Source organism: Doryrhamphus excisus, linkage group LG22 (genome assembly GCF_037039965.1).
Source record: "Doryrhamphus excisus strain RoL-2023G ecotype Guam linkage group LG22, RoL_Dexc_Guam_v1.1, whole genome shotgun sequence".
Taxonomy (NCBI): domain Eukaryota; kingdom Metazoa; phylum Chordata; class Actinopteri; order Syngnathiformes; family Syngnathidae; genus Doryrhamphus; species Doryrhamphus excisus.
In genome coordinates this window covers 1,107,915-1,117,389 of record NC_136378.1, presented here as the reverse complement: position 1 = coordinate 1,117,389, position 9,475 = coordinate 1,107,915, and positions in this window count along the sequence as shown.

Sequence of the window (9,475 nt, the reverse complement as noted above, 5' to 3'; positions counted from 1 at the left end):
TCGTACAGGCTGTGCTCTTAAAGGGCACCTTTTACACTTTTCTGATCTTAAACTTTCATATCAAAGCGGGGGCCTCAAACTAGTGTCCTGCGGGCCACATTTGGCCCGCGGGCCGCATGTTTGAGACCCCCGATCTAGAGAGTCTCAGTAGGTCCCCTTTGAACTTCCCATTTCACTTTCATGCTTGTTTGAAAATCTAAGTCATAATATTTTTGGCTTCACCCCCACTTGTTTCACCAGTGGAACATGCCAATTCAAAAAACTGCTCAACTGGTCTTAAAGTTTATTGACGTGAAAACGGTTCGGCAAACGTGTCGGCGGTGCCGGTGTAGCTGGTCTGTTCCGGTTTCATCCCCAAACGAAGCCAGCTTCCAAAGAGGTTCTGCGGTGACATTGAAGGGAAAACAATCTCATTGTGAGTCTCCCCCATTCCTCCCCTCTGCGACCCAAAACCACAATAGTTGTGGTTCAAAAATCAATCCCAGCTGTCTTTGCTTTGATTTGATTGTAAAATGCGTCAATCAAGTCGGGGCGCATAACTGCAAATCACGCCGGAGTCACTTTTTATTAGCGCAGCCACCACACTGTGGGACGCGGACACGGCGAGGGCGGGGGGACGCGACCTGGACATGTGATCCTTCCCCTGTCTGCCCGGGAACATGAGACATTTACTCCAAACAACCCGCTTCGACATTCCTGCATCCGGGATTTGTCCCCGTCTTCCTAGCCTGTCCCTGTGGAGAACACGCTCTTGACATCTCACTTTTATGGGGAAGATATTTGTCTTTGTGGGGGGGTCGGGGGGGCATGGAAGTCTTTGTTGGCAAATATTTCTATTCTTACAGATTGGCTATTGTGTCGGGAATAACATCTTCCCACTAGGATTTAGTAGCCGACATGCAAACCCCCAGGTGTGAAAGTCGTGGGCACCGGGGGCTCGGGGGCCACATCATTCTATGTGGTCAGCCAAAAGCCTGGAAATGATGCACGCCCATAAAACACTCCATCTTCTTTCATTTGACCTTGCGTGTTTATTGGATGCGACACCATATGACAATCATTTGTACGACAACGGGGGGCGGGGGCTGGGGGGGCGTAACGACAACTGAGAGGGTGCCAGTTGTCAAGTTGCCAAGTACTGTGGACTTGGAGAAAGAACTGCATTTCAGTTCTGTGATGGAAGTCAAAGTCTTGGCTCTCCTCCTACTTTTGCTGCTTTCTTTTTTATTTTCAACGTTTCAGATTTCTTCAAAAATATTTGGATATTTTCTTTGCGTATGTATGACCTTATTATGACCTTGTTACATCATATTTGGACTTTATTCCCATCAAATAATACATTTTCCCCTACCTCATTTTAAAAATAATAATGACAATTTTAATTTTGGTTTCTCATAATAGTACAATTTTATTTATATATATATTTATATATATTTTTATATTTTATTATTATTATTATTTCATTATTATTATTATTATTATTTCAACTTTGTGCTGCTAAAGTGATGTTTGAGTCCCTCATTATCGGACTTTACTCTTGGAAAAAAAAAAATGTATTCAGATTTTCCTCAATCTTTTGACTTCATCATAAAATTCCAACATTTCTGTTTTTTACTTATAAAAAATATTTGTGCAATAATTAAAATTTCTGCTACTAAAATGAATTTTTTTCGCATATTCTCTTAAAAGTACAACTTTCCCCTTAGATTACAACTTTTTTCTCAATATTTTTACTTTTTTCTCGGAAAATTCCAATGTTTTTTAAATTTCTTTTTCATAAAAAACAAAAAGCACTTTTTTTTCTTGAATTCTTTTTGAATTAATTGAATTATTGAATTAATATTCAACCTCATTTGGCCATCTTTATGCTTGACATTTGCTTAAATGTGCCTATTTCTGACTCCCAATAGGCCGTATTTAACCCAGAAACAGCCGCATATCAGCCATATATTGACCATATATCAGCCATATATTGACCATATATCAGCCATATATTGACCATATATCAGCCATATATTGACCATATATCAGCCATATATTGACCATATATCAGCCATATATTGACCATATATCAGCCATATATTGACCATATATCAGCCATATATTGACCATATATCAGCCATATATTAACCATATATCAGCCACATATTAACCATATATCAGCTGTATATTAGCTGTATATTAACCATATATCAGCTGTATATTAGCTGTATATTAACCATATATCAGCTGTATATTAGCTGTATATTAACCATATATCAGTACTAACTTGTAGCAGGACGACGGCAGGTCCGGATTGAAGCGGTTTCTGTAAATATGCGTTTGTCCAAAGAGGACGAGCTGTTATTCCCCATTCCGTGCGCGTGTGGCCCCCACTCCGCTCTTTGTGTGTCACACGTCGACAGTTTAAAAGCTTTTTATTTACCTTTGGCACCATTCTTCCTGTGCGTGCATGTCACGTTGGAGCTCCTCGACAGCTGGCCCACAACAAGCTTCTTTAGGCTCCCACGGAGCGTGACGCCACCGACGTTTAGCGTCGCCCGCCTGTAAAACGCCTCGTTGGCGAACTGGGAGCCTCGGGGAAGACAAGGGAACATGAATCATACGTGAATGAGGGATGCTTAATTGCTAAAATGATGAAAGCTAATGGAGGAGCGCCGTATGACCACATGACCGCGGCTGTCGCCTCGGGGCACGTCACCGCTAGCGCTGATTGTTTTGTGTTTGCTACGTCTTTGCCTGTCGTTTCGCTTAACTATATTCCATCAAGTCTTCCACACAGCTACACACACACACACACACACGTACGAAAAGGCTGCATCAACATCCAATAATAATCACATAGGTCACTGAAACTACACTTCCTTTCTAAATAACTACACTTCCGGTTGGTGCGGCTGTTTTTTTTTAAATCTAAAAACATAATTTGACAAGGAAACTACAATAAAACCGGAAAAATCATCAGTAAATTTACTTTGGTACGAGGTACATTATTTCAAAAAAAAAAACAACAACCTTAAACTGTATTATAGAAAGCAGGAAGTGAACAAATGTAACAGTTACTGATTGTAAAAGTACCAGATGGAGGGGTAGGATTTAATAAGCTTTGCTTCTTTCTACTCCTTTTGGACATGTGGAACTGGGAACTGATTATGGGATGCATTCAATTGTAATCTGATGCATGTTCAAATGAAATTAAACCATTACCATTACCATTACCATTACCATTACCATTATACTTTACCATAGAATAAAGCCTAAATATGAAGCCCAGAAGAATGGTAATAATCACAATTACAAAAAGAAAATTCATACAAAGAGTTGAAATTATCGTTACCAATAATTATCAGTATCCGATTTCCCCCCCATCATTTAAACAGTTCCTTGGCCAGACGTTCCCAGAAAGCAAGTCAGTCTGTAATCCATAAATCCATAAACTAGAACCATTAAAACCATTTCCAGCAATGTCATCCACCCGTGGTGCGGCTCCCAAGCATCTGCTAATGCATCAAAATGGAGCCTCCTGGTGTGCGGGACGGTACAAAAAGCAGCGCGTTACTGCAGCCCCCACGGCGTGGCTCCAAGGCAACCCCCCCCCCTCCTCCAACCCGTGTAAAGACCTGCAAGGCCGACTTACTGCAAGGCAGAGATGACAGTGGACTTTATAGTGGAAGGGGCGGTTTAGTGGGGGGAATCGGCTTTTCATCAGCAAATATAATGTAGTACTCTGGGGGCTCATTTTAGGGCTTTTCCCTTTAGTCTACTGTCTGTTATCTGTACTGTGTATTATCTCTACCGCGTATTATCTCTACCGCGTATTATCCGTACCGCATATTATCTCTACCGCGTATTATCTCTACCGCGTATTATCTGTGTTTAAATTGGCCGATATTGACGTCAGAGGAGAAAAAAATTAACTCTCATTGAACTGTCTATGTCCTTGTTCTCCTGCTAATTATTATAATTCATTTTTTTGTTGTGGTAATAATTTTTTTCCAGTAATCCTGCTTGCAGCAATGTAAAAATAAATAAATATTTCAATAGAAGAAATGTAGGAAAACCAACCTTCCTCTTTGTAACCATTTATACATTGGTTATACATGCCCTCATTGACATACGTTTGATACAGTTTATTGTTATTATTGTCATATTACATTTTTCCTACTTTAGGAAGTTTGTTAAAACTACATGATCTATATGTATATATCTAAATTATTTGTATAAATCAATATCTATATCTATATGTCTGTATATCTATATCTATATCTAGCCTAATGTCAGTGTATCATACTCTTCTTTAATAGCTTTCATTTTAATTCTACATTTTTTATTATTTTTAAAGTGGACCTTTTTGTCAAGAGGCAAAAAAAAAACCAAAGATATTTTTTCATCATTATTGTATTGTAATCATACCTCTTTGCTTAACGACTCAATTAACGACATAATTGATGAGTGTAATAATAATTAGCATCAGAACCCCTCCAGGTCAATCTCCATGAAACGTTGAACTCGGCCAAGACCCGGTGAACCATTGATTAACTCCTAAAACTATTTCATCACAGCCCCCCCAGCCCCGAGGCAACCCCCCCCCTCCCCCCCAAACAACCCTGCCCAACCCTGCCCTCCAGCAAAGCCAGCATAGGCGGGGCGGGGCCAGGCCAGGTGGTTCTCCAAGGTCAGCAAGGTGACAGCAGGAGGTTTAGTGCGTGTTAGATGAAGAGCGGGATGCGGGGGTGCCGGGGGGGCCCAGGTGGGGGATATAAATGTGCTAAAAAGACAAAAAGACGAAGATGGGCCGGACCAGGAGCTGTGCAGCGCCGCCAAAGCCAAAGAAAAAGGGGGGGGGGGGGTGGACGGACCCAGAGACAGCATGGAGGAATGCGGTAAATCCCAGAGCGACCCGACCATCCTCTGGAGAAGGAAAAGAGGAATTTTTATGTGCTGCAGGTGAGCAGAACAGATAGGGAGAGAAGGAGTCGGACAGATGGAAAAAGAGGGAGAGAAGACGGGGGTGGCCGAGGGAATTGGAAGGAAGCGTGAAAGGCCTTTTGATGGACACGTGGGGTAGAAGGGGGGGGGAGAAAAAAACTGACACCAAATGAGACAAAATGGGGTTAATGCAGTTTGAGTGGGGATGGTCCATGACATGTGGGGAAACGTTTGAGGGCTAGTGCGACCAACACCGACTGAAACGGCAAGTAAAGCTCCTCTTTCGTCCACGACGTCCCAAATATTTGATCTGCTCGTCCTCTCAAGTCGCCATGTTGGGTTTAGTGAAGATGTGGTCCTAAAAGAAGCCGTGGGTGATGCACGCCATTGGAACTTGGGGTTTAGGCAATATAAAACACATCACGCAGCAACTTAACACTCAAAAGGTCTTCCCAACAAGTATACAAACAAGCATCAATACGAGTTTAAATTAAAAAACAACTATTTGACATTTTCCCATAACAAGCAGCATGGAAAGTGGATTGATGGATGGCACCGCAATGCTTCCTGTCCACTAGACGGAGCCACAGAGCAGCCCAGAGGGAGGCTGACGTCATTGCAGCTGCCGGCAAGCACCAAAAAGTGCATTGGTGGATGGCACTGCAATGCTTCCTGTCCACTAGACGGAGCCAGAGAGCAGCCCAGAGGGAGGCTGACGTCATTGCAGCTGCCGGCAAGCACCAAAAAGTGCATTGGTGGATGGCACTGCAATGCTTCCTGTCCACTAGACGGAGCCAGAGAGCAGCCCAGAGGGAGGCTGACGTCATTGCAGCTGCCGGCAAGCACCAAAAAGTGCATTGGTGGATGGCACTGCAATGCTTCCTGTCCACTAGACGGAGCCAGAGAGCAGCCCAGAGGGAGGCTGACGTCATTGCAGCTGCCGGCAAGCACCAAAAAGTGCATTGGTGGATGGCACTGCAATGCTTCCTGTCCACTAGAGGGAGCCAGAGAGCAGCCCACAGGGAGGCTGACGTCATTGCAGCTGCCGGCAAGCACCAAAAAGTGGATTGGTGGATGGCACTGCAATGCTTCCTGTCCACTAGACGGAGCCAGAGAGCAGCCCAGAGGAAGGCGGCTGACGTCATTGCAGCTGCCGGCAAACACCAAAAAATGAATTGGTGGAAAAGTGGATTGGTGGATGGCACTGCAATGCTTCCTGTCCACTAGAGGGAGCCAGAGAGCAGCCCAGAGGGAGGCTGACGTCATTGCAGCTGCCGGCAAGCACCAAAAAATGGATTGGTGAAAAAGTTATTCTAGTCATAAATAAATAATAGACAGTTTTCTGGCAAGTTCAGAGGTTTTATGATAGTGGTAGTAATATTAAATATATTTAATATTTAATGTATTTAATATATTTAATATAACATATTGCTAACATATTGCTAACATATTGCATATTGCTTTCTCCAAAATCAAATAAATCCCCCCCAAGAAAATACCCTGGGTTATTTTAGATCAGCGTCAGCCATCGGGGGGGGGGGTCCATGTTCACGGCGGAGGCGCCTCGGTGAGCGAGTTCTTCCGTCAGCGGCTAAAGCCGTGGGCCTAACCAGGCAATAATGTCAAAGCCTCGTCATTCACAGTCTTCTGAGCAACTCCGGCCGGCAGTTTAATGCCGCTAGGCTTTGCAGAGAGGAACTCTGACACACAGATAATGATTCACACACGTGCTGCCCCCCCCCCCACTTACACACACACACCATACAAAGCTGTCTTTGTGGACTGGTGGCAGCCGCTCAGTCACTGCCAACCGAGTGTAAAACACACACATCGTCTGGAGTACGTGTACGTGTACGTGTACGTGTACATGTACACGTACGTGTACACGTGTCACGTCCCTGCCGACTTGTACTCATGTGTGATGATGTGTCAGCACTGACAGCACGCATACAAGCCACTTGTGAAGCTGCTCCAAAACTGAACTCGGTGTTCGATTTCTGGACACACGAGAGGCCGCCATATGCATGCCACACCAGTAGATGGCACCAGGACTTTTTTTTAGCCGAACCTTGTACTCTTCGCCTCTGTCTTATCTGGCTTTTGTCAGCATCGTTTAGTCTTGTGTTAAATGTACATTTTCATGTAGTATATGAAGTACATGAAGTACACAACGATGAGCCAATTCAAGAAACAATACAAGCAGTTATAATAAAACCATTACCATTACCATTACCATTACTTTTATGGACAGAATGCCATAAATGAGGCATTGGGGGGTTTTTGGTTAGGTGGCTGCCGGATTGGATCTCTTGCTTGAGGCAAGAGTTCTGGGTTCAAAGGTCCAAAACAAAAAATAAAATAAAATACAATTAAAAATAAAAAAATTAAATGAAATTAAAAAATTTAAAAAAATAATTAAACTATATTAGGAAAGCAGGAAGTGAACAAATGTAACAGTTAGTGATTGTAAAAGTACCAGATGGAGGGGTAGGATTTAATAAGCTTTGCTTCTTCCTACTCCTTTTGGACATGTGGAACTGGGAACTGATTATGGGATGCATTCAATTGTAATCTGATGCATGTTCAAATGAAATTAAACCATTACCATTACCATTACCATTACCAAGTACATGCACCCTATCCTTGTGATACTTTGTTGTAAAAGTCTTGGTGAGCTTGACTGCTCGTCTAGCCTCACATTGACGATAAAGGCTGCTGCTTTTTCAACGGTTCTTTCTGTGTGTATACCACTCGTATAGAGCGGCACACGTAGCCTTGGATCCACATTCCGACCGAGCATAATCCATAATCCAGTCCATGGAACCCTGACATGACCTCCAGAGGCGGAATCTCGCCAACCAAGAGCTGAGCTGAGTTGTGTTGTTTTTCAGGTGTGAACCTCGGAGCCGATAGAGGGGATATCCTCATTGATCCTTTCATATCCAGCCTGGGGCCAGCTGGCGGAGACGGGGAGCGCCTGGGAAAAAAGCTCAGGTAAGAGCAATAAAAGCAAACAAGAGAAGGAACGGTGGGGCGGGGTGAGGCGGGGAGGGGGGGTAGCAGGTGAGAGAAAGCGATAAAAGAGGGAAGCCATAAGAAGACGCCTGGCGCTCGGTGGGATTACGACGGGTGTGTTGGTACCTGCGCTGATGTCAATCCCTGGCTGTCAGGGTCAGGGGGATGTTTAGCGGGAAGAGGAGCTTCGTGAGACAGTGACATGAGAAAAGGGAGGAGGAACCGTCGGGGAAGGGAGAGATGAAAGGAGAAACATCGTAAATTTTCACCCGGACAGGCAAATAAGAAGTCGAAGCCCCGCCTTGCTGGGTGTCCTATTGTGCTTAGCACGTCTCGCTAAATAACAAAAACCATCACAGCGCTTTCTGTACAAAAGTTGTAGTATTTATTCTCTTCATACAGTATTTCCACACTGGATAAAAATAAATAAACATCTGTCAATAAATACTGTAATACAGATGCAGTACTGTGCAAAAGTATTAGTCCAGCGCTGGCTTTGTCAGTTGCACACTGGAAAACAATAAATAGGGGTCGCAGGGGTATGCTGGAGCCTATCCCAGCTATACAACCTGGACTGGTGGCCAGTTATATTCATGACAATTATTTTGTCATTATGTATTAATATTTTTTGTGACCGATTGTGTCTATTTTCAAAAATATATAATCGTATATAAGTCGTCCCTCATTTATTGGGGTTAATTGGTTTCAGATCCGACAGTGATAAGTGAATTTCAGCGAAATAGGATTCAATAATAATACATAATTAATGAAATGAAATTAATGAAATATTCATAGTCCGGGGAAAGAAAACTTATTTGAGTTTCTCAATACTCCTTTTTCCATTATTAGAGCCCTGTAGACATGAAATAACACCCCTATGGTCACATATACACTCCTGATATTCTTCATAATAACTTTATATAACATGTAATTAAGTACAAGTACAGTAGGAGTTTTATTGTGGTTCATTTCTGATTGAGTGAATAGCATAGACGGCTAAAACTCCATTATTAGAGCCCCGTAGTCATGAAATAACACCCCTATGGTCACATATACACTCCTGATATTCTTCATAATAACTCTATATAACATGTAATTAAGTACAAGTACAGTAGGAGTTTTATTGTGGTTCATTTCTGATTGAGTGACTAGCATAGACGGCTAAAACTCCATTATTAGAGCCCTGTAGTCATGAAATAACACCCCTATGGTCACATATACACTCCTGATATTCTTCATTAAAACTTTATATAACATGTAATTAAGTACAAGTACAGTATGAGTTTTATTGTGGTTCATTTCTGATTGAGTGACTAGCATAGACGGCTAAAACAACATTTGGTCCTGGCCTCGGACTTTTGCACTGTACTGCATCACAAAGTAGAAGTACATCATGAAGGCACGTAGCAGAAACAAAACAATAGATTCTTTCTGGAACAAGAACAACAACAAAAAAAAAAATCAAGGCACTTGAGTGAGTTTTTGTTAAAAGCAAAGCTAAAAGCCATAAATAATCACTTTCACATGTGCA